This window comes from Manacus vitellinus, unplaced genomic scaffold (assembly GCF_001715985.3).
Source record: "Manacus vitellinus isolate BGI_N305 unplaced genomic scaffold, ASM171598v3 scaffold_0_pilon, whole genome shotgun sequence".
Lineage (NCBI taxonomy): Eukaryota > Metazoa > Chordata > Aves > Passeriformes > Pipridae > Manacus > Manacus vitellinus.
Window position 1 is genome coordinate 41978315 of NW_021938789.1, and position 27364 is coordinate 42005678.

Here is a 27364-nt window from a genome sequence, read left to right on the forward strand (position 1 = left end):
AATCTTCAGGTTTCTGTTGTAAAATATTTCTTTTCCTCTGGAAACAATTCTTGTAGTTTCTTTCAAGAAAACTCTAACTTTCCGGTTTCCTCCCCATCCTCACCTGCCCCTAAATCTTTTGACTACAACCCCATGTTCAAATACAGCCATTACAATCCTGCTGCTTTACAGGATGTACTCTGTCATTTACATTCTCTGTTCCCAGATCATGGACCTTATTTCTTATGTCCTATAATTTCTTTCCTTTTTTTTTTTTCAAACTGTTATCAAATGACACTACTGAGTTACAGCTTCCCGGAAAACCTTGGACTTTTTACTGCACCTCAGTCCCCCATATCTTGAAACCCGAGTACCTTAAATGGAAATAATGAGACTTGCCCTAACTTCTACTAGGCTTTACATATTATAAGGGATGAAAAGGAATCAACTTCAGCAAGCACCTACAGTCTCCTACCACTGACCTCTCCATTAATCAGCAAAATAAACTGTAAAACATATTGTTTAGGTAACTTGTACATCTTACCAGTAATTGTACTTTGCTCTAGATGCTCAGGACACTAAAAAGATCAGCAGGTAAGAGCTCTTACACAGTCACCCTATGGCATCACTGCATTTGCAGTTAATTTTGTGTTCTCACTTTATTGCCATCCTATTTATGAATTAAAGATATTTACATTTTAGTAGGTATTACTAACTGGCATGTTGATAGCTCTGTTAAGCCTTACTTATTCCCACCTCTGGTTTGCCAAACTTCAGAATTTAAAATGGATTACTGTACCTTTCACAGCGCCAGAGATACTCCTTGTATAAAAAGGAGAAAGACAGCTTTCAAGACAATGACAAGGACTTCAAGAATATAAATTAAAGATGAAATGCAATAGACACAACAGCGAAAGGTTTCACACAGCACAAGCATAATGACTGCTCAAGAATCCCCTGCAACCAGAAAAAAAAAAAAAGGTTTTTTTCCTTTCTTATGGCCAAGCTAACCTGCCATCTCATACTTCCGTTACATTATGTGTGATTACCTTTTTCCTTATAAAACTACACCCTAGTCAGAGCCCAGACTTTGTCAAATGGTAAATAGATAAATTGCTTTCCTTTGTTTTGAAATCCCAAGCTGCCAAGCCACAGGCAATTTCCAAGGTAATCAGTAAAATGTCTCTAGCATCATAATTTTTAAAAAGTTCTCACTTTTTTTTTCATAATTAATGCCCTACAAGTAAGACCAGAGCATTCACATGTACATGAAACAGGTTCAAAAGTTTCTAAGGGACTTAATGACTCAATTATTTTTCCAAGGAAAGCGAGGCAAAGTCTAAAGTTAAGTGTAAGATTCTTAAGATTAAAGACTCTGTGAGATTAAAGCAACAAATCAAAGTAATAGTTATTATCCAGAGCTTCATGTTAACTGCCAAAGGTAAATGACAGGTCACACTGTAGAGACTCATGCTCCTATTCTGCCTAGAGTCAAGATAAGCACCCCAAGCCCATAGCTATGGGAAAATAATATCACAAGCACTTCAGCTAGCAGCTATTTCAGAGAGAGAGAGAGAGAGAGAGAGAGAGAGAGAGAGAGGTCTGTGTGTATATATATGTATAGCCTTCCTGTCCTTAGCTTAAATTAGAAAAGCCTGAAAACCAGGAGGATTGTGGTCAGTGAACTCCCCAGTTCATTTCAGATTTCTCTTCTGGTAAGAAACAATAACATTACTTTGGGTTGATCCAACTTGATCTATTTCTGTTTTGCTGCTAAACAGTGCTTATTTCAGAACATTAAAATTTGCATTCCATCCTCACTATCTGGAATCACACCCTGAAGACTACAGCAAGGAGAAAAACTTGTGTGTTGTTCTAGGTCCACTAAGAGTGAGGCAACCAGGACAGGGCCACACGTGGCCACACAGGGCTGCTGATTCTCACCAGCCAGAAAGAGCAGCTGACTCCCAAGCAAGACTTCCTGGATTTCCAGTAGCTTTGCATGTGAGTTTGTTACATGAGGGTAAAACTAAGCAGCATCAAGAGAGGATTCATAAGCAAGCTAAGAGCTTAGCAGTCTAGGAATTTGTTTTTAGCCAGCTGAACATCTACTTTGATAGTGACAGGAAGAAGCTCTCCCCCCCACTCAGCCTCCCTGGTTTCCAAGGTGGTCTTTCAGTGCCTGCTACGCCTGCAGAAGATTCTCACTTTCCTATCATTCGTCTTATCTCCACAACATATCAAACTATACAGCTTTTTTTTTTGGTATTGCTAAATTGTACGTTACGCTACTTCTGTTCAACTTTCTGTAACTCCTGGACATGTGGCACCCAGTTATCAAAAACTAGCACAGTATTTATTCATACCAACCAGGAATACAAACACAGCCATTGAGGCCACATTCATGGCTCTCCCAAAGGGCTTTATTAGCCTAAAGATAATTTTTTCCTTTAAAAGAAGTCTCTTACACTCTTATCAGCATGGTGAACAGCTGCATATTGGGAGAGATCCATCATGTATTCCAGCAATCACCCAAATCCACCTGACCAAAGTCATCAAAATAGTAACAATTAAGTTGACAAAAGGAGGGGAAAAAATATAAACAAAGCATTACAAAGATTTGCATTTGTCATCTGTTCTGCTTCTCCAGCACACTGTTGTGCTAAGCAAAACAGATTGTCCTCTCTGCCTATGAGATTAAAACCAAACAAAAATCCTCTGGCTAATGAAGTTTCCTTCGATTCATAAAATCAGCAAGGCAGTAGTTCCTCCGTGCAGAGAGACACTGGAAGGTCGGCTCAAACACACAGATTTAAGAGCACAGAACTGCCTGTGCCTAGCCAGAAATGTGTCTTCAAAGCACACGTGTGAGCAGACATCCCTGTTCCTCCTTTCCCACCCACCCACCATCTCAGAATGTCAAACCCCCTCCACTAGCATCTCTTAAGATAAATTATTCACTTTTTCCACGTGTTGCACTGCACCTAAGCACCACAGGCTCGTAAGGAAACAACATTTGTGTAGGAGAGTGGGCTTGTCCTCCTTAGCCTTGGAGCTCCTGAACCTGCTAGCTAATTTCAACTCAATCTTGAGATGGTACAGGTCTGAAGGCTATGATGTTCTTGTATATGGAAATGGGGGCTGGACAAAAGAGAGATGCAAACTGACAGCCCCAGGGAGGAAAAGGCAATGGCTCACCCACTCCCAGAAACAGGCACACAGACAATCCTTGCACTACCAACTGGGGATTCACTGACACTTCCCACTCCCAGCTCAACGTGGCATTTCCTGTGGGCAAGGACAAGGATGACCAGAAGAATATTTGTCACGTGTTTGCAGAAAAAACAGTCATGTAGGTCTATGAGCCATCTAACTATGACAACCTGCCCTATGCAACCTATAATCACATCACTACAGGCCACCTGAATATAAACATCAAGAAAGGTTGTTAAGGGATCTTTTAACTCTTCATCAGTTTTGTGCATACCTTATATTTACATAGAACAGAGAGTTCCCACAAGGCAACACTCATGTTTCCTGGAGTTCCAGAGCAATTCAGCCCAAAACAAAGTAGACATTTCAGAGAAAGCATAACAATCAACCACTTCTCCCATATTAATTTAAATAAGGAAAATCCCACTTCCTCACATTCCAAAAAGTCAATCCAAAACACTTGTAGGTTTAACAAAACATTCTGCAAAACCTAGTAGATAGAAGAGGGTTGCTGTAGCTATAAAATGGCTCAAGCTTTCACAGCACGTTACAGGTCTAAAGGTAGAAAATCGAAGTATGTTAGTTGTAAAGCTGTTTCAGCAATGATGTTTGGATTTTCTGTACTGTTTAAGTCTATCAGAGGGGAGCTCAGCAGGGCAGATGTGATAGGCATCACAAAACCAAGCTACAGCACCACAGACTTGCTGCTTTTCTCTCCATGACTTCTTATGTACCTTAGTCTTGCATCCTACACCAATTACACCATTTCCATAATAACACCTCCCTCTCACTCTCAATTTGCATTTCAATAATCCCAGAGATCTCACCTATATTTTTCTATTACCACCTCAATTTTACAGGTATTCTATATAGCCTATATCTTCTCTAACAGTGTCTGAGATGTCAAAAAAAAAATCTCTGCAAATTAAGGGTTCAGTTTCTTTGTTTCTAGACTTAACACTTGACTGTTAAGAGCAATCCATGCTGGGCAGCCCTTCATAATAAGGGTAAGCAACCCTTCTGCTGGAGCTCTGCAGAGCAAGAGGGACAGACCCCTGGGGCAGGAAAAGAAAGGCTTCAAGGAAGCTGTTGGGAACTCTCCTCTTGATCTTCAACACTCTTCCAACTCCCTTAGTTTGCCTGGAGGTGCTCACAAACATATTTCCTTGGTTGAGCATTCAGGAACATCAAGACAATTTCATGATGAGCTTGTCCAACGTCATCACTACAAGCAGCTGACCAACCAAAACAGGAAACTCAGCCAAATGAAAAAGAGCCCAGAGAGAGAGGAAAAACCAATGAAAGGATAGAGCAGAGGGAGGAGGGAGAGGCAGGAGAGATTTCAACTGAATTCACTCGGTAATCTGAGCACAAAACAACGGCAGAAAAAAAATAACCAGGAAAGGAAGTCTCTTTCAGGAACCAGATCACAAAAAAGCTAAAACCAACCAAAAAGAGAAAGCAAGTAGGAAGTAGTCCTCTGAATAGAAAAAAACCAATTTGTATCCTAAAAGAAGAGCCACAAAAACTGCTGAACTTTGCTGCAGTTGTAACCATGCTGTATTCTAAACTTTTTGAAAGCATTGGCTTCCGTCTGGAGTACAGATGCAAGAGTAATTTAGTGGTCACTAGCAGTGTAACAGCAAAGTTGTGGGACAGGAGCATGCCTACTGAGGGACTGAGATGCCCATACAGCTCATGCAGACAGTGCAGGATGGCCAGGGAATGGCAAGGTCCAAGTTCTGTTTCATCCTTCTGTGCCTGAATCTTCCTCTGCCGCTGCAATTGCATATGCCCTGTAAGAGATGTCCCCAGTAAGAAAAACCCTGCCTGGTGACATTGGGTAGGTCACCAGTTGAACAGCTACCAGTTTCCCGAACACTCAGACCAGCACAAATGAAGGTTTGCAGACAAGGACTTAGAGGGCTGGGACATGCAAAAATACAGAAACCTGAGCAATATGCCAGAGCAGCAGAGCTGACACAACCTGCATGGCATAGGGAATGCTGACCATCTGTTGCTTTCTCACCTGATTTATCTGCTTCCTCAGGAGCTGGGGCTTTCTCTCTAGTGTCTCTGCCTCTTGCTTCTCTCATCTTTATGGTTTTCATTTGAAGCTACAGAGAGCAAGCAAAGGAAATTAAAACTACTGCAATGGAAGAGGAAAAGCAGTCAGCAGCTATTGTTGAGGTGGACAGTGCATAGTGGCAGACAAAGACATAAAATTCCCATCCCTCCTGCACAGTTTGCAGCTTTGGCATATTTCTCTAAGTTGCCCTCCTTTTTAGTCTGCACTTGCTTTCATAATACGCTCCCACTTGTATTCCAGATGAGATAATTTCCACATCCTGTTCCTGTTATCAGGACCATGAAAAGAAGACCTTCTACATGGAGCCAAGCAGATCAGATAATAGCACCATTTCCTTTCGTCTTTTTCAACTGAAAAGTAGATCTGTGTTTAACAATGGCTGACCTCAACTGCTGTGTTTCTACCTGCTCGTACTTATCCAATACTATTATTAATATTAGTCTCTTTTAAAAACTTTAAAAAAATAAGATTCAGTCACTTGCCTGCAGACCATGGGGTCAGGTAGTTAAGTTGTATAAATTCACCCATCACCACATATGTTTTCATAACACATGGAGTCATTCATCCATTTCCTCTTTTTTCTTTTGCAAGGAAAAATAGTCAAAATGCAAGAAAAACAACAGAGAGTTGACAAGTTTGAACACTTCAGAATTCTTAATAAAACAAAAATACATTTTGCATTATGCATTTCTCAGAAATGATACAAAATGCAAATGGTACTGAAATTTCTGAAGCAAAACAGTTCAGCCCAGAAGCTGCCTGCCACTTCTCTGATAGCTATTTCTTTGTCATTATCAGGCAAGTTGTTTTGACAGTTTCACTTCTATGCTGACTGTAAATCTGTGAATATTTAATGGCTGATTTGTGTAATTCATTTGGATTTTATAAAATAACTGTAAACTAGAAGACTAAATTAATGATGTGCTTCCTAAGCTCAACCCTTCAAAGTACAGCTGCATTTAAACAAAAACAAAACAGCTCAAATGTAGAAAAGCACAAGAGGTTTCTGAAAATTAAACTGGCAAAAAGAGCAAATATTTTTATATGACTCCAGATTTCCTAGGTCTCCATGAGGTGCTGCTTCTTTACTCCAAACCTTTAGTCCATATTTCTGTTTAGCTCCTATCACAGAAAGAAGGTCACATTCCTGTCTCACTATAGCCAGTGCCTGAGAAGCAGCTGCTGTGATAGGTCCTGCACTTTCAGCCTGTGACAGACAGCTGCTGACTGACACCTGCCAAGAAAGCATAAGGGAGTGCCCTGAGACAGCCCTTGGCACCTCCTCACCTCACATTCTCTGAAAGAAGCCTCCGATTCAACTGCCTGACTCTATGTGGTAATCACAGTTGGCATCCTAAATATGAGACAGAATGAACACCTGGCATCTTAATCCTTTCCAGTGTTTTATTTTCAACTGCTGAGTGTTTGGGCACAGACAGTAAAGAGCACCTCTGCCCAGAAAATAACAGCTGCCAGTATTTGCTGTTCAATAATAAAGCAGTGAGCGTGCCAAAAGATGTTCTTGAAAAAACTGCTTTGCAGAAGAGGAAAAGGTTGGAGGCAGGAAATATGTTCTTATCTTTTAGAGTCCTTACAGATAATTTGATTATAAGTCTCTTCTTCATAGTATAATTGAGCATCTCTGATCCTCAGACAATTGCTGCAGGCAGGGAAGAACGATTATTTCTTTATCAACTTTGAAAAACCAACACAGTTTAAATAATTTAAGTTACTTAAAGGTAACACAGAAAACTTATGATGGAGCAAAGAAGAAAACCTGAGTATCATCTCTGCATTATATGTGAAAGAGTGCTGTGTGCTTTCCTGTCCTAGGACTCAACAGAAAAAAAATTCTACCAAGATAAACATTACATTTCAAACTACCAACCTACAACTTCTTAATTTTAAATCTGTAGTGTCTAAATCCTACTTCTTTTGTAAGTGCATGCATTTGTTGACTTTAATATTTATCAAAGGACCTTGTTCTTTTGGAGAGTTGTCACATCTGCTGCCTGTATTTTCATGGTATAGCAGATCAGCTGTCAAGAAAAAAGAACCACACTGAAACCAAGAACTTTTCTTAACCCCTACAAATGGCCATCATGGTCCAACAATAGTCCAGCTAGATCAACATTCTCCCACCCAACCATGGGTGGGCAAATCCCTTAGGGATGCCCAGTGAGGAATGAGAATAGGGTAAGAATGTTTTCATTCACTTTCACAGTACATTTTACATGTCTCCTCTCTGAAAGTCCAAAATACAAATACTTTTTATGTGGGTTTCACAAAATACAGCAGCTTAACATCCTTGCACACTATGATTCTGCTTTGTCTCACAACTATCACTGCAAAGATCAAATGTATGAAAGATAGTCAGCAACTTGGTTTTAGCAGATCCAATTTCATAGACTTCTGATATTTTCCTAAACGTAGAAAACAGCTGCATCAAACGGAAGAAACAAGTGCAGGGGCTGCACACACTGCAGCCAACTCAACTTTGGACTCTGGCCTGCTTCAGGTAGACTTCTGTCATGCCTGCATACTTCAGTGACTGTAACCAGCAGAAAATGCAACATTCTCAAAGGATAATACCAAGGAAGAGCAGTAAAGCTCTAAGAAAGAGTCCCTGGCAAAGGACTCTGTTGTGACCACACAGCTTCAGTCTGACCATGAGAGAGAGAGGCAGGTCTGAGCAAGTCTCTCTCTGCCTGCACTCAGCTCCTGCTCACATTTTGGCTGACAAGTAGCCCACCCCAAGGCCTCATGTATGCTAGGAGCAGTGCCATTAGGATAAAGCAAGAGCAATGCCCTAACAGGACACCTTGGGCAGGAAGGGCTGAAGGTCATTAGCTGTAGCTTGCTGTCTCCTGCAGCCACCATCCTTGCATTATGATTGCCTGGCATTTTTGGGGAATCCTAGGGAAATGGTATAGCTCCAACTTCCAAACAACTTCTGAAGCAGATCCGGCAGCAGTTGGACTGCTGAGACTTTTTTGCTTCCCAGTGTGACACAGGGATGCCCACCTCGTGAGGGAGAAGGAAGGATGAGGGCTATCAGTGAGGTCACTGCTTTGCTCACAGGTGCACAAGTTACAAATCAGAGAACTTGTGAATGTTACCTTTGTTGTCTTTAAAGTAACTTAAATTATATTAACTGTGTTGGTTTTTCAAAGTACATAAAGTAGTAATTGTTCTTCCCTGCCTGCAGCAATTGTCTGAGAATCAGAGACAGAGATGCTCAATTATACTGTGAAGAGAAGTCTAATCAAATTAGCTGTAAGGGCTCTAAAAGATAATCACTCATGAATTAAATGAAATCATGATGAATTAGTAAAATCATGTTAGACTAGTCTGTACAAAGAGGATTGAGCTCAACTGACATACTTGTTTGCTTTCTTTCATAATGAGCTCATTAAATAAAGCTTAGTTTATAGACTACATTGTCCTGTAAATTTGAGAGATTGAAAAGGACTGTAACTCTCTCCTTCCCCCAGCCTGCTGTTTAAGGATGAGGAGAGAGGTAGGACTTTGCCAGGTTTATAAGTCAGCATTTGTCTGTAGGACCCAGGACAGCACAGTTACCTCTTGTTGCGTTGTGTGTCCTCCACACTAGATTCAAACAATGCTGACAGCTCATGTGTTTAACATCACAGGATAGAGACTTCAACTGCCTTTGAGATTCTCAACATCTATGCCACTGGATTTCACTGGGACATAAGAGGAATTTGTAGTTATTAATCTCTTTTATCAAACAGCTCTATGTTTTCAGCACCAGTGAGACAACAAGGCCTGGGAACAAAAAACAAAGCAACAAACCACTGGCCACTTCAGAAATGCATCTTGTATTCTGCATATGCAAAACATAAGGTACACATAAGCACAGTCTCTGTTCAGTAGCAGCAGCTGCAGGGTCACGTTAGCAGCTGTGTGAAGGCAGCAGGTGTTGCTATACTGCTGCTGCTCTTCCATTTCCATGTAACAGATATTTTGGACCTCTGTAGGCACATTAAGCATTGCAGTCCAGAGGGAGAAACCAGGGTGAGCATGAAGGGGGCTGTGAAGGAGAACATCAGCAAATCAAGCCAGCAAACTCATGACCATGGCTGCAGAAGTGATGTAGATATGGAGAGGCCTTGCATAATCGCTGCACCCACAGATACAATGCTAACACAAGTTAACATCAGGTCCACAAGACTCCTTCTTTTACAAACAGAAGGCTAAAGAGAGATAAGATGGACTGCTGAACTTGCAGCTGATAAACAGCAAAATCCAACCACAACAAACCACTAAATGCATGTCCACTTTCATAACCACCCTATTATGGCAAGCAGAAAATTGCAGAAATGAACACAGAAGCAGAACACTTATGCTGTGCTACATCAACTCTACAGCTCAAGCAGAAACTTTGTTTTCCAGTGACTCTCAATAAATACTCAATGTATTCTAGTTGTGTTTTTTTAAAGGAACTAGATATTAATCATCCTTGCAAGACCCTTTGCAGCCATTTCCCTGGAAAACTATGTTCTATGCATGGTTTATTACCTTATATTAATAAGGATGGCTGAAGAAAAATGAGACTAAGAGCTGTCTGCTTCTGATAAATTTTTAACTACCAGAATCATGCCAAGGTACTTCTCAGCTTGCTTCTCCTTAACTTTACTTCAGTATTATGCTTTTGTCATCCCCCATGGCCTGAAGCTGAGAGCATATCATATTTAGCAATGCAAGAATACTCCTCCTCTAGGACATTAATAGATCCTACTAATATATTACGGTAGCATTTACTCTGAGATGAACTTCAGTCACTCCTCGTATCTGTTCAGATAAAGAATCATCTGAATGTTGGTTCTGCACTTGTTGCTTTATGAGCTTCAGCTGCACAGATCAGACAAACTCCTTTTTTCAACTATTAGGAGAGTGAGAGAACAATTCTTAGCCTCTGAAATTGTTCAGAGGAGACAAAAGGATGGCACTTCACAGTCAGAGATCAAGTGCTCTCCAGCTGAGCACAGAACCAGGGCGGGGAAGGGCAGATGATGAAAAAAAGGAATCAGACAATTCCGGGCTCTAGCAGCTACAGGGAAAGGTCAGTAGCAAGCACAGAGTAGCCCCAATCTTTGCACCCTTCTGAGGATGCAAAACAAGTCCTGGCCACTCTCTGTTTCAGTGCCCAAAGCTCCACACAGCAAGGACTACATGACCTAGTCATCTCCTTCTCTGAGGAGTTTGAAGGAGCGAATGGTTGTCATTACAACTATCACTTTTCCCTCTTTCCTTATATCTTCAGCCTGTTAAAATTATACTTACCATATCCAGCATTTTCAGACCTCTCTAGGAAAAAGAGTAATTGTTCCTCCTGTCAGCACTCAAAACTGAAAGAGGATCCCTGGACCAGCTCACAGAAAAGAACGGGCACTAAAAACCCAAGTGCTGGAGTTACAGAGTCTGAATCTGTAAATTTATTTGCTAAGAAAATCAAGTACATTCATAATTAATAAAATGTCACAAAGGTATCAAATCCAAAGCGTTAATCTGAAGTGCAGTTCTGGACACACCTGTGGGTCTAAACAACACTGCAATTTATTTTTATTACTTTTATGTGCCAATGCAAAGATAGGACAAAGCAGCTTTCTTTCATAACTCCAATTTGCAGCAAAACTGTATGTTGGACTGTTTTCAGCAGAAGAAATGTCTGGGGATTTTGATGAGGATTTTAAGCATCATTTATTTCTGTAACTCCAGCTGCCACCAGCACCATTAGAAGAGTAATGCCAGGACTGCACTCCCAAAGATACCTTCAGATCCATGGCAAGCAGATCTCATTACTATATCAGCTGTTTCACTTCTGTATTTCACTAAGAACACAGGAATCACGCTGTAGATATTTTACAAGCATGAGTTCAATTTATTTTGGCATTGGTAGCAACAAAACAGATGATTATGTTGCATTTGGCAGTGGGCAAGAAAAAACAGCTTCCAGTTTGGCCTCTGTCCTTTTTACAAACTAGACGTCAGAATCCTACGGTGCTGGTGCAAAAAGCAGCACTATGGTTAGTGCTGAAGACTGTCCTGGCAGGCTGGCACAGGGCTGGCATCCCAGTGCATTGATAGTCATCAGCTCCCAGCTCCTGACTCCCACAGAGCTCCACACTGAACAGAAACTGAGAGTCACCGCCTCACTTAGAGGCAAGATATGCCAATTAATTGGCTGCCAGCATTGTGCTTCTTTGAGAGACAGCACCTCTGGCTTCCACTGAATACCTATCAGAATGCTTAACCTCTGCTTTAGCAAAGAAAAAGACAATTTGATGTATCAAAAGAAAATTTGACATGTTACTCTTGGCAAGCTGCTCACCTTGATTCACAGTATCACCAGAAATGTCATTAGTTTCCAGCTGGCTCAACACTGGATATAGCTCTTGCCTCACTGTAATTAAGATCTTAAAGATGGAGTTATGTATTTTTAATATGTTTTCACATTAGCTCTGCTAAGGCATTCTCAGCACTAGAAAGAGCTTATTGATATAGCTATCATCAGGAAACATCTCTACACAGACACCAGGTATATAACTATGGGAGTACCTTAGCTATTGCTACTGGTTCTAAAGTGCCTAATTCAAAAAAAAAAAAAATCCACTCAACTTTTCTTCCCCATTAATAAAAAGTCAGTAGCTGCAATACAGAAAATGATCAATGAATAGCAAAATCTACTGTCAATTACATAACTAGATATTGAGAGAACATTTATTAGAGCATCACTCCAAACATTCTTTTCAACTTCTTAGTATTTTAAGTACCGTACCCCAAATTAAATGTGTAAGTATATAAGTATATATAGAACATATATATATGTAAAATATTGGCCAAGTCATGAAAGACAAATGCAGGGATGTAGGGACTGGAAAAATGAAGAACCATTGCCCCCCAAGTTCAAGACCATCTAAAGAACTTGAATGTGCACAAGTCCATGGGATGATGCCTATGGATTTTTTGATTTTTAGCTTTTTGTAGATTTTAGAAGTAGCAGTATTATATCCCTTGCCAGTTATTTTCCAGTAAAAGTAACGGCAGTAGCTTAACAGCTGCACATACCAAACCCCGTCCCATATCACTCTCTCAAAATTCCATTAGCTTGTTTAGACTTCCCTTGAGGTAGCCCTTCATTCTGCTTAAGAACATCTGCACCCTGGCCTGGACAAAAAGAGACCACAAAGGCACAGCAACCTTCAAGCCCAGAACTTTGGAGAAGCTCCAAGGATTGTATGTGCTGTGATGAAAAGGAGGTTGAGGAAGAGGGGGTCCCAGAGCCCCCTGCCTCGATTTCCAGAGGGACGTGCCGGGGGCAGGTGCTGAGGGTGGATAAATCTGAGATTGGATGGGTTAACACTGTAAATTGTGGAACCCCATAGACATGGGAGGCACATCATGTGTATTCCTGTAGGCCTCAGGCCTGAAATTAAAGGATCTACCCTCTTTATCTTATCTTATTCACTAAGTTGGCTCGAAGTCCTGTTTTTCTGCGGTCTCTTAAGGCAACAGGACCTGATGAAATTCATTAGATGGTCCTGGCAGATGAAGTTGCTAAGCCACTATCCATCATATTTGAAAAAATCATGGCATTTGGGTGAAGTTCCCCACAACTGAAAAAAAGGAAATATAACTCCCATTTTTAAAAAGAAGAAAGTGGAAGACCCAGGGAACCACAGACCAGTCCATCTCACCTGTGTACCAGGCAAGATCACAGAGTACATTCTCCTGAAAACTATGCTAAGGTACATGGAAAACAAAGAGATGATTGGTAACAACCAACATGGTTTCACTAAGGACAAGTCATGCCCGACAAATTTGTTGTCTTCCTATGGCAAAGCCACAGCATTGATGGATAGGGGCAAAGCAACTGACATATCTACCTCGGTTACCTATAGTTGTGCAAAGCATTCAACACTGTTCCACAACATCCTCGTCTCTAAACTGGAGAGACATGGATTTGATGGATGGACCACTCAGTGGATAAAGAACTGGCTGGATGGCTGCATGCAAAGAGTTGTGGTCAATGAACGGCTCATTGTCCAGGTGGAGAACAGTGACAAGTGATGTCCCTCAGGGACTGGTAGTGGGGCCAATACTGTTCAACATCTTTGTCCATGACATGGACAGTGGGATCAAGGGCACTCTCAGGAAGTTCACGGATGACACCAAGCTGTGTGGTGCAGTCGACACACTGGAGGGAATGGATGCCTTCCAGAGGGACTTGGACAGGCTTGAGAAGGGGACTGATGCAAACCTCATGAAGTTCAAGAAAGCGAAGCCCAAGGTCCTACACCCGGGTTGTCGCCATCCCAGATATACCTACAGGTTGGAGAGAGAAGTGATGGAGAGCAGCCCTGTGGAAAAAGACTTGGGAGTGATGATCAATGAAAAACTCAACACAAGCCAGCAGTGTGCACTCGCAGCCCAGAAAGCCAACCATCAAAAGGACTGTGGCCACCAGGTCTAGGGAGGGGATTCTCCCCGTCTACTCTGCTCTCAAGAGACCCCACTGGGAATATGGCACACAGTTCTGCTTCCCCCAGTGTAAGAAGGACATGGAACTGTCGGAGCAGGTCCAGAGCAGGCCACAAAGATCATACAGGGACTAGAGCACCTTCCCTATGAAGGCAGGCTGAGAGAGTTGGGGTTGTCCAGTCTGGAGAAGAGAAAGTTGCATGGAGACCTCAAAGCAACCTTTCAGCATCTGAAGAGGTCCTACAAGGAAGCCAGAGAGGGACTCTTCATCAGGAACTGTAGTGACAGGACAAAGGGGAATGGCTTCAAACTGGAAGAGATTAGATGTTTGGAAGAAATTCTTTACTGTGAGGGTGGTGAGGCACTGGAACAGCTTGCCCAGAGAAGCTGTGGATGCCCTGAAAGTGTTCAAGGCCAGGTTGGATGGGGCTTTGAGTAACCTGGTCTAGTGAAAGGTGTCTCTGCCCATGGCAGGGTGTTTGGAAAGAAATGATCTTTCCAACTCAAACCATTCTATGATTCCATGATGACAGTATGCTATTTTAAGCTTAGAACTTTCAAAGCAAACAGAAAACAGCTAGTAACCGCTCTAAGTTAAAATGTGATTATAAATATTATGTCTCCTGCTTGTCAAAGTGTCCCAAAAAGTATAGTATAGTTACATCAACAAAGCCTCTCAGTATAGGAACATCTCATATATGCAAAACAGGTAAATAATTATACTGATTCTTTTCCTTCAAAGATGTTAAACTAAGATAACACCAGTTCCTTGGCTTTTACCAAATCTGGGACATGGGCTGTTTGTTACAGGCTTGAAAAGGCAGAATTCCTACAGCTGATAGATTTATATCAGCAGAAGTAGTACTTTCACTGATACATGTTTCTTAATTCGAGCAGAGTTTGTAAATTCTACTAACAAAACAATATCTGCTCAAGCTATTCTGTGTTAAATCATGGTGGTACAATTCACTGACTTTTGTTATGTAGGAGAGGTTGAATACTAAAACTGGAAGTATTTTTAGTTTTTGAGTGAGACCAAAAAACACTTTGACAGAAAATACCTGAAAAAATAACAAGGCAATAATAAAACTTCCTTTGTTATAAAATCAATTTGATGCTGAAACCCATTCCCTTCTGAAACACCACCATTCACGTTCAGTCAAGTCAATCTTTAACTTAGGTCAATACTGCTGACCAAGTTAAAAAAAAAAAAAAATTTAAGAAGTCCAATCCCAGAGAGTAAAACATAGCCTTCAGCAATTCACAGACAGGTACATGCCCCAAATCCTTGTGCTATTTACTTCAGACCATCTGTAATTGCTTGTCTACAGGATAAGAATCTCAGTTTTTATAAAAGCATGTATTATCCCTTTGAGTATGAAAAGCTTGGAAAAAACCCTCTATTAAAATACATCTCAAAGGCTCAAATCTCAATGGAAGACAAGCGCAGAGAACCATAATATTTTGTTTAGAAAATAAGTACCTAATGTTTCTGAAAAGTAATAACATTTTAAAAAAATACACACACACAAAAATATTCAAGAACTGCTTACTGCCAAGTGACTGAAGAGGACACAGAGGACACTGACTGCTAGAAACACAGAAAGGATAAAGTTTTCTATACCCTATAACCTACTTCAGTTAAGGAATTTTTTTTTTGTTTCTGTTATCTTGTGCATTTGACATTTGGACAAAAAGCTGCATCCTGAGGCAACAGCCTGAAACAAGCTCTGGCATCAGTGCTCTCTTCCCAGCCTGGTGAGAAGGTACACACTACATGCACAGCACACAATACAGACAGGCTTTCTGGTCCAGGTGCACCATCACACTGAGCAGCTATATGCTGCTTCCAGGTTCCCAGTTAGTCTCTCCATATGGACAGTTTTTTCTGGATATAGCAGCCCACTCAGAATGAGCCACAGTGAAAAGATAATCATGCCCACAGAGCCCAATCTGCATCCAAGACCATCTGCAATATGAAATGCAGACACCCAGGACTATACAACTCACCATCCTTCTCAGAGAAATGGAGAAAATGGGACCAGCCAGGCTCTCAAACTGACTGTTGCTCTGTTGTCAGGAAGGAAGACAGTGGGACCTGAGCTGAGTTCCCTACAATCACACAGTTAAAAGGATTCATGTAAATCTTTCTCATATTATAAAACTTCTTGAGAAAAATACAGTCTGGAGAAGCTGCAGTAACTTATTGAGTTCTAAAGGTCCTTATTAGAAGCGTTTTCCTGGAGTGCGAAACGGTGTCTGAATTTTTTCAGTGATGGCTTATTAAAAGTCTAGAAAATTCTAAAAAATATCTGATTAACAGCAAGTAAGTAACAGAGAATCATAACAATCTTTGCAATGTGTTATCCTGGAAAAAGTACAAAGGAAAAATACAGTCACAATCTCTTTGACACCACAGGATTTTGCTGCGGTATGCTTTGTCAGTGTGCCAGTTCCGAGAGTGAGGATTTGATATGGATTAATAAACATACTGAAAAAACTATTTCCTCACTTGTCTGTGGCTACACAAAAAAGTGTATATATATCTATATCTATATATCTATATCTATCTATATATATAGAGAGAGAGTATACAGAGACCAATTAGTCTCTGTAGGTTGTTTTCCCCATATTTTTATTGTCTTTCACTCTCAGAATAAGATGAATGAAGTTCAGCTAAAAACCTACCTTCTGCCATATTTACCTACTGCAGCTGCAATCTCTGAAGCTACATGCAAACCACTGAAACAGAGGCATTAAGTAACACTATCAAACTAACTCAAACAAAAATGGATACCCTGAATGGTCTTCGCTGATGAGGGGTTATAAGTACTACAGAGTGCATGTTACACCAGCCAGAGCATGCTACAACAAACTAGTGAAGACACAGACAAACTGTCCACTAAATATTGATAGCCTGGACTAAACAAAAGAGTCCATAAATCTGTGCTTTCACCATTGCCTTGGAATAAATGCTGTAATTTCACTCCCTATGTGCTGTTGGGCTTCAGACAAATTTCCCTGAAGTGAGACACTGGATTTTTCTGCTTTCATCAGGGGAGGGCAGACATGTAGAGAGCATGAAATCGGGGAACAAAACAAAAACAAGTTCCTCCAACTACAGCTTCCCCCTGAAGTGGATCCCCTGAGAATGTTCCAGGTCTAGGAATAGCCGCTGGCTGACTATTTTTTATGATGGCCGCTCCCAGAACTTTGCATTGCTTGTGCATATGGAGTATTTCAAATTTGTGCCACAGAAATACATCAATATTCTCTTGCATGCTTGCAGATAAGATCAGCTTGTGCCATAGCAGTATGCACTGACCTATGAACCAGCACATTGCTCCTGGCTTCTAGCAGATCTCGCTGGTCTGAGTGCTGCCATGAAGTGCTGTACATTTTCTGAAAGCTCAAGTCCTTAAGTCGTGGGATTATGCACACAGAGACTCACCTAAACTCTAGAAACTATTAGGAGCACCACAAAGGCCAAGAGCAGTACCTAGGGGTTTGAATTCTAAATGTTATACAACATTCAAAATTTTTAGCAGCATATCTGCATCAGCATTTTTGTTTAAGCCTTTTAATAACTTTTGATAGTATCTACCTTATTACGTTACTGTATGCAGTTACTTCTTTCATTAGTTATGAATATTCATAACTTGCACAAAAGCTTTTGTAATATGGCAAGAAAACTATTAACTACTGATAGTTAATACCAAGTGAGACAAGATAAGCTATAATTGTTAGTGGTAGAATGCATGGTTTTAAGATCTTACTTTCCAACAACCCAAAGCCGTATTTGTATTTGAATACCAATGAGATTACAGTTTTCATCTGCTGGCTCGGGGGAATCCCCAAAGACAGTTGCATCCCTGTTCATGAGAAAAGTAACACGGCCACTGCAGCAGGAAAGGTAAACAACTCACAAGAAAACAAGCTACAGTATGTGCTGCATTATGAAATGCTGAAGACCAGCACCACTGTGATGGTTTGCTTAGATTAAAATTGTATCAGGGTCTGATTTATAGCAAAATATACTCAGTTTACACTTCCACTGCCATGAAGAACAGCTTGGGGTAAGTACTCCAAGGAGCATGCACAGTTTAACACCTATAACTCAGTTATAGGGCCTGGTTTATTTTATGTCTCTTTAAATTACTCCAGCTCAGTCATATTTCCAGTGTGCTTACAGTCACAGGGCACTGCAAGACCAAGTCTGAAAAGTCAATCTTCAAACAGCAATCTTTTAAGTATTCCTAGTTTTATTATACCAGAAAAGCTACAAGCACTGAGTGTTTGGCTTCTGATTGAAGCACACAGATGTAAATATGAATTTAGTTTCATATCCTATAGCATATCAAACTCTATGGCTTCAGATAAATAATGTTATTTAAAATTACTACAATAAAGAAGACTGAAGAATGCCTTGACAGTCAACAGATTAAAATGGGTGGAAAAAAGGTAGACAACTCAGTACAGCAGTTTCAGTCCCTGCACATTAAATTGGGACTAGCTCCAGCTCCACAAAAAAAAAAATAGTGTTACCTGCCTTACAAAAAACTGCTTTTGCCTGAGAGCCATTGCAGCTAGGTGAGAAACTGTACCAGGCAGAACTGACTGCCAAAGGAACTACTGTGGTGCCAGTGCTTGGGAATACGCTCTGGTAGGAATCTTGTCTCAAAATTTTTATTAGAACTTTCTTTGTTTAAATGAGTTTCAACTTACCCTGCAGCAGGTCATCTCCCAAGTCAACTGAGGGCAAAACCCCCAGGAAACTCCCTATTCCAAGCCTTCACAACCTCTTTGTGTGGCATCTTTAGCAAGGCTTACGCTTTGTGGTATTACAGAAAACACATTATGGCTTTAAAAAACTTTTCCAAACCAACAAGCAAACTGCCAAAAGGTGTGCCACAAACATATGTAACATGATGCCTGAATAGTTCAGGACTCATTTAAAAGCAGTCTTTGGGAATGTGCTAGTAGAAATCCAGGATATTGCCAGCAGCATATAAGATTAAAAGGGAAGCGCAAACTAAAAGCCAAGGCCCATCTAACACAGATGCCATGATTCAGCCCTATACTGTATTTGGTTACTGAGCACAAAACCTCCTTGCAAAAGACCTTCAATGACTTGATTCAGTTTTTCTGTTTCAACAGAGTTTGTGGTCCTCCAGCAGTCAAAACAGGGGAAAGCAGAACAGATACACTCACCCTCTCGCCTCTGGCAGCAGAGATTGCTCAAGATCACTATTTGCTGTGTTTCCATTCCCTCCCTCCCCAAATTTAAGAGACTTCCTGCTTTTAGTTAAAAATATTAGCATGAGTGTTGCTCTGGAAAAGTATTTACAGAGCTGGGAAGTCATGATTTTAAAGTGTAAACTTTAAAAATTAACACTGTCTTTTAAGAAACTGGTGTGTTAACAACTTTCTGATAGTTTTATCTGGAATTTTAAAATTCTGAAAAGCTGCAGACATAGAGAAGAGAGGGGCCAATCCACTGAGAAGCTAAGATAAACTCCCCACCTTGCTATTTCAAAGTACCTGGTCTACCTAAAACACATCAGCTGTACAGATCAGGTACATGGCTCTTAGAATACAGTTGCAAAAAGCAACTGCCTTTAAGTTTCAACTATGTTAATAGTGTTGAGTATTTACCTGAGCCACTGATCAAGATCCTTGTCTTCCAACACTCAGCTGATTCAGTATTGCCATCCTTGGGTGCAGCATTCAGGTCAGCAAGACTCTTAACTTCGACTTCTCACACAGCATTACTTTTATTAGACATATTTCTTCAATTTGGCTTCTATTTTTGTAATTACTTTCATTTTAGTGATTGCAAACAATTCTTTTATCTAATTTCCTTATCTAGGGCAAGGCAGAAACAGATAGTATCTGTAGAAAAGGAAGATGTACTGCCACATACCCCAGGCTAGCCAAAATCTCTGCCCCACTCCCAGACGAATCATCACTTCAGCTCCCAGCCTCTACGTAGCTCAGCCTGGAGATTAGCCCACAGCCACACAAATCCTCCCTCCACCCCTGTCAGTAAAATCTTCAGAGGGGTCCGAGCTGCAAACCCATGTTTGTGCTAGGTTTGCTCCTTGGATCAGGAATCCTGTCATGACTATGTCTCATATCAGGGATTCTAGCTTAGAGGGGTTGGAAGAGGAGCAGCTGACCCCACAGAGGTCCTTAGGAGCATAGGTGCTGCTGCATCTAAGGAGCTTGGCACCTTTATAATTCTATTTCAAACAAACGCATAAAGGTGTTTTATAAAAGAAGTCTTTCTTCCACAGATAGCACAATGTTCACAGATTTGCTGTCACAGACAGAGAGTGGATGGTTCAAAAAGCAAGTACAGAATATAAATAAAGAATAGTTTCCATGAGAAGGTACAGAGAAGGTCAGGTCAGGCCCTAGAAAAAAGAAACCACAAACAAAACCACAGGAACATTGTTCTGTGAACAGTATGGCATAAACTCTTCAAGTATAACCAGTGACTACATCGTACACTCATTTTGGAGTGGAAGATTGGAACAGGTTGCCCAGAGAGGTTGTGGAGTCTCCCTCACTGGAGATATTCAAGAACCATCTGAGTGCAATCCTCTGCCATGTGCTCTAGGATGACCTTGCTTGGGCAGGGAGGTTAGACCAGATGACCCTTCCAACTTCACTTATTTTGTGATTCTGTGATCTTCTCCTTACCACAGCACTCCGGCCAAAGTCATACCCTCATGATATATTGAGTTCGATATGCCAGGAAGAAAAGCAGTGTAATTTTTCCACTACTCTGGCAAACATACAAGACATTTAAAGAGACTTCTGTGATCTCTAAATCAATTTCATGATGCCTTTACTATAGTTTTAGGTAACAATGCTGGGAAGATGAGATCACCGCTTACTTTGCAGATAAACAAAATATTTCTTAAAAGAAGATAATTTATTTCTCTCCATCTGACTAGAATGTGAAGACTGAACTAATTTTGATCTAAAATGACCAGACAGTACATGTGAAAATAATTGCTTCAAAATTGTTTATGAGGTAGAAGAGAAAGGTAGATTATCTCTTGCCTGTGTATGATGTACTCCATTTTCCTGTCCTTTTGAAGATGTGCTGCCTGTGCTTGTGATGATAAATGCAATTTTTTTAAAGGTACAATTTTCACATTTTTAGAGTAAACATCTTTTTTCCATTTCAGTTTGAGGGACTCCTGAATGTTTCCTTATCAGTAAGGGGGGAGGTTGTGCTTGCCAGTCCTCATCACACAAGTACAAAGCTATTTGTTTATGCATGCACAAACTGCTGACACCTGACAGAGCCACCTGCTTACCCTCAGCCTCACTTGAACAAAGGAGAATTAGTTTATGGACTACAAAAGCTACCATCCTTAGTAGGCACGCAGCCAACCAATGTTCATTTTAACTTCTGTTCCCTTCTTCAGCTGCTGTGCTACAGAGCCATTTCAATATGAGGGATTTATTTCACCAGTGATGGATCAGACCTTCAGAGTATAGATCCGCACTTTCCCAGCATGGACTTGGATCATGGACTTGGGGATCATGGACTTGGAGTCAAGCAGTCCCCATAAGCAATCTATCCTCACCATGATCACACCAGATTCCTCAAGCACTGTATCAGTCACAAATGGGTGTACAGCAGCACTGTTACAGACCAAGCCACTCTTCACACACTGCAGGAATTAAAAGACCAGTCTTCCTGGCAAACACAAAGTGTATTTGGGACAGCATGTATGAATACCTGCATTGGATGGCAGGTATTTCAAGATGATCTGGACTCGTGTCAGCTGAGAATGGAAAAAGTCACAACAAATAACTTGCAGGGGCCTGAAAACTGTCTTCCTCCTGGCCTCCCTATGCAAGTTCACAGAACAAACAGTTTAGTTCAATTTTTGTTGGCTCCTCATATTAGCCTGGGATACAGTAATGTCACAGTAAACAGTCTTAAGAGTGGCAAAAGGTACCTCATGAAAGGCCACCTATTGCCCGTGCAAACCTAATTACCAGGTTATTACACAATATCTTGACAGTAAGACAGAGGATGAGGCAGCAACACAGAGAACCTGTCTCTCCCTTTCATCTTTCTGGAAAAGAGCAAAAGAGATGAAAAACCAACTCACAGCAAGAGCTGCTGCTACATGCCCTTAAGAGACGTTTAATTAACATCATAATGTAAAAAGGCACAGAAGTGACCATGAAACACCTCTAGGCTCAGAAGAGCTTCCTGCCTTCTCATATGGATGTAGGAACTGCCCCACCAACGAGCAACCCAATGAGAAATTCACCTTTGATGCTGTTTTATAAGTACATCATCAGGGTGAAGATGACCCTAGAGAAAGCAAGCCTTACTCAAACCCAGATATTCCATTCGTTTTCCTTCAGCTCCTTTCCCCTCCAGAGGAAGTGGGAAATGAGTATTTTACTGTTTAACTAGGAGAACAGGTGTACTGTTTGCTTCCTCTCCGATGCCAAAAACATTACTGTGTAAGAAGTACTTCAGAAGGTGAAACCCTCACCACAAGAAAACAAAAAACAAAACCCAACTAACCAAAAAACTCCAAATCTCTATTTCTGTTCCCCTCCTCTCCCACCCCTTCAGAAATTATGATATTTTAAACTCTAAAATAGGGTCTACATTTTTGCCTTATAAGCTTTAAAACATAAAAATGTAAAAAGAAAAAAAAAACAGAGGAGACTCATATCCTTAAAAGATACTATAGGTTTCTCAACAGCATTAAGTACTCAGTACTTCAGTAATTTGTGGTAAATCTTCAGAGCATCTAAGATACTTGCAAAGCAATTTCGTCAGACATCCTCTAGAGGTTTAGTTTCGGGGTTTTTTTACAGGTACATAAAGACTGTGAGCAAAAGCCTTGCTCAGAGTGCTAGAAGGAACAGAGCCAAACTTAGATGTTCTTCATCTCATGAGCAACGAAAAAATTACTCACACTTACAGAACTGTTTGAATGACCATGGCATCCACTACAAATGAAATCACAATATTGTTTTCTGCCATCTGCTTCTCAACCACAGAGCACCCAATACAGCTATTACTTCATCGTATCACTATTTAAATTCCCATTCTAAATTTAAAAAAACCCAAATACTGTCACTATGGTTACCAACAAGAAATTACATAAATTTTTATTTTCCTTTACTATAAGACTGTTGCATATACCTGGAGTAATGTACTTCCCAACCTTTGGGAAGCAGAGTCTGTTACTCCTATATCACATATGAGAAAGCTCCTCAAGAAGTTTGTTAAAACATTATACATATTCTGCTATAGACAGTAACATTAGACCAGCATTTCGGTTTTAGGGTTTCTTTGCATTTTCTGCAGTACCACACAGCCTCTACTTAGCACACAAAAGCTCCAACTTCTTTAAGCTTGTTATTCTGAAGAGTATGACCACACTCTTTCCAGCCCTGCAGGAACAGGTTTCATTTCCTTTTCTTAGAAATTGCCATATTCACACAACCACAAAAGACACACATCTGGTGACAGAGTAGGCAAAGAGCATCCTAATATGCTATGCAAGGACAGCTGATTTGATCTACACATCTCAATTTGCTACTTTTCTGTCACTTGCCCCCCTGGAAAACAACACTGACAATTTTGAGAGGTCATGCTGTTGATGTCAGTTTCAAACACTGAGGCTGGTTATTAGAAATTTCATAAACCTCTAAGGAAATAAGTGTTTTGCAGGGCATTGTACATGCACATACAAGGGTATTTCACAGCCCACTAAGGCACTACAGCATCTGTACTAGAGAAAGAAGACACAGAAGAGCAGTACATGAGATTATCTGTAGAAGTACAAAGAAATTATGAACTTCTGTGCTATATCACATCTCTCTCCAAAAGTGTATTTATTAGTGAAAATGTAGCCAGCTGCCAGAGGAAGAGACAAAAGCTAATGACCATTCCCAATGCCACCCTGCTATTCTGCCACAGACACAGTATCAAAAGCAAAAAAAGGAACTTGCTGAGACAGGCACATTTCCTATAGCAGAAGAGCCAGAGATCTTCTAAATATTTTTTTAAAGCATTTATAAATTAGTATTTGTAAGAGTGAACAGTACTTCCACAAACAAACAGATTAGCAGTTTGTTGACACATGCCAGCATAAGCAGGAGGTTTCTTTTAGAAAACAAGACCTGGATCAACTAGCTAACTTTTGTTGTGCAAGACTTTCAAAGGGAAGGAAAGACAAGAGAAAACACGTCCAGCGGCCACAAATAACACCTAGTTCTTGGCTCCAATTAGATATCAATTTCCAAAGGACGTATGTAGGCTGAAAATACAAAGCAGCGACTTAAACCACATTTGTGTGAAGTATTCGGCTGAATAAGACACTCAATGACAATCTGCTTCTGTGTAGCTGCCTGGGATATCCTGGGATTGCTCCTTGGACAGAGAATCTTAGAAATCGCAGCAGCAGACTATGTGCAAGAGAGAAAGAGGCAAAATAAAAAACCTAAATGAAAAACCACATTTCTAATCATCCTGTGGCTATTAGGACACATTTAGATCATTCTGTATAAGACTATAAAACTGAAGGACAAACTGGATAGGTATAATGCTGGAAGAATTACGGTACTTTGGGAGTAAGAATAACCATAAAAACTAACAGGAAGGACAGGAAAAAGTTCAAGCCAGTCTGAGGAAAAAACTTGGTAGTCAAAAACTTATCAGCTGAAGGCACTAAAAGAAACATTTTCAACAGATATGGATGAAACTGGGAGCTGACAAAAAGCACCCAAAAATAAAACCCCCTCTACTCTGCTTTCTGCAGATAAACTCAATGAGTCTCCTACTGGCTGCAATTTGCAACTAGGAAAAAAATTCCCCTCAGCAACAAGCATATGTGATATCCCAAGTGGGGAAGAAGGGAAATCCGTAATCTTTTCACAGAAGCCTCTGCAATTTGATCCTGCCAGCTTACACACGATCTTTCCCCTTAACAGTGTATGCTAGAGGCACAGTTTTAAGAGAACTTTGCACATAGAAATGGAACGCATTCTGAATTAATGATGCTAAATAAACTTACATTTTGAAAACCAAGTTTTCCTGTTTTACTTCCATCATTAATACTTGTTCAAAGCAAGCCCTGCCTTTTGCAGAGGAAATGTCAGCACTCCAGCACCTTCACACAGGATAGAAACAGTTTTAGCTAGACACAGGGCTATGTGACTGCAGAGAAGCCTAGTTTTAAGCTGAGAGAAACCGTGTAACCCAGACTTCATTTTCCATGGCTGCCACCCATCCCAACCGATGTGGGCATGCTGGCAGAGATCTCCATACCGTGGACTAAACTTAAAATCTCACACATATGAATGGTCATAAAAAGAAACACAATTTTACATTGGCAGGATTCAGCACTACAGAAAAACTAACTAGAACCATCTGAAAAAAAATAAATTAAATCCAGTCCCTTGAATGTTTCCTGGCTTAGAAGGTTTATGAATTAAAACAAAATTCCAGCAATTAAAAGCTTTGATTTGGTGTTAACACATGTATTCTCCACTGTGATATGGCAAAGGGAGATTTTTCTCACAGAGAGCAGTGCAAGCAGGGCATTTCTTTCAGTAAGAGCTGAAGGAGTTAAAACGTGCAAGTGAAGAGGAAGCGAAAGAGCTGGCAACCTTTAGGTTTTATCACATGCAAAATAACTGCAGCATTACAAATCTACAACTCCAGCAAAATGAACTGCACTCTCTTGGGAACAAAGCTATGTGTAGCAAGAATGCCTGTCCAAAGAACACAACATAATATGCCTCATTTAGTTTGAAAAACTGCCTAAATCTTTTCTCTTTTGCATATAGCTTGCTGTCTGGATTTCTAACATACTCTTTTCAAAGCAGCAAGCCCAGGACATCCCAGGTAACTAGAGTCTGTCTAAGCACTAAACACTTTATATACAAAAAGATCCACGTAACAGAAAACTCAATTTTACAAAATAAAGAAGAATTTGTATAAGCATCACTCCAAAGGCAAAGCATTTAATCACAGCCATAGGAGGAGTTGTAGATTTTGTTTAAAAGTGGAGCTGAGACGCTAACAATTAAGATACAGCTCCTTAGGACAGCAATCCTTCCTTTTACAGAAAAAAAATTACAGCAAATTAGCAGTAATGGTTTGTTTATCACCACAGCATTGTATTTATTAGTTGAAAACACAGCACACAAATACCCTGTGTACTTACACACCTGCCCATCCACACAGCAATACTTAAGTATCTCAAAGTATGTGATGACAAAGTACACAAAGAACTACTGTAACCTTGCATAGCCACTGAAGTACCACCTCCAGCTTTACAAATGGAAACCTTCACTCAAGGCCCCAAAATGTACATGGGCAGACTGATTCCCATTATGGAATACAGCATGAAACAAGTTGAAGAGTGCAGCCCATGATGGCTCCAGACCACACCAAACACTAAGGCAACAAGTGACCAAGCCTTGCTTTCCTCAATCCCGCACAAGCACTCCAACCTTTCCTTCCCGAGCTAGAGGCAAAATATTTGTTTAACGAAATAGCAGCGGCAAACAGCAGAGATAGCAACACTGAACAGCAATGGTGTAAAAAAATGAAACGATCACAACAGTGCTTCCACTGGATGAGATGTATGCAATCTGATGTTCTGCATCACATCAAAATAACTGCAATAACAATTGGGACTTTTTTTTTAAATTTTACTAGCTTGAAATTACATCTACAGGTCATTCATTTAAAGTTTACGAGAACAAATATTTTAACTGCCTGAAAAGAGTAAAGGGGAAATCAGTAAACATGCTTCATTAACTATCATGCTAGCAACTGTGTAGGAAAACTGGATCTATCAACTGCATCTATAAAAAGAAGTGTATATTAATTTATTCCAAAAATTTATTAAGAAATAAACCAAATCTTGGATTAAACACTTTTCCCAATTAAATTTTTCCTCAGCATTACAACATCTCTCTGCTTTATCTATTTGGTGCAATAATTTAATTCCCAAGTCACATCACTATCGTGTTCCATCCCACGAAGTAACACAGACGATCATTTTTCTGCTCTTTCCTATAATGACAGCACTGCCAAAGCAAGAGCTTTTCCTCCTCCTCCTCTCATTTTTGGTGTCTCTTCTTGAAGCTTTATCAGCTTTCAGTCTCATTTTAGAGCCTTAGAAAAGCACGAAGCTTGTCTGCAAAGCAGTACCCTGGAGAAGTCAGAGGCGACAAACTGAATAGGTAATGTCAGTGTGCGCTGAATAAGAGTGTAAATGCTCTGTGAGCTGCAAGATGTTTTTAGCACGCCGTGTTAGAACCTTAGAAGATCAAGGAGGCTAAATCAATATTTATCTTGAATTCCCTTCTTAAATGTCCTCATATACACGCATGACAAAGCAAAGAAGGGTTATTCGCATTAACAGAAGAAAGGCAAATTAGTGCAAGAGAATTTAGTACAAGGGGTTTTTAATAGTTTGAGAAAAAAATATTAGGAAAAAGTAGATAGTTCATTTTGCGCAACTCCTCAGCTCCACCCGCCACCGCAGGTGTCGAGACACAGGCTGT

The 27364-nt window shown here is 40.4% G+C and overlaps 1 protein-coding gene across 1 annotated transcript in view; it reads right to left on the reverse strand.

The window, feature by feature from the left end:
* The window catches only part of MCUB (mitochondrial calcium uniporter dominant negative beta subunit), a 55627-nt gene that overhangs the window by 20496 nt on the left and 7767 nt on the right, over positions 1 to 27364 (reverse strand). The window lies entirely within an intron of this gene.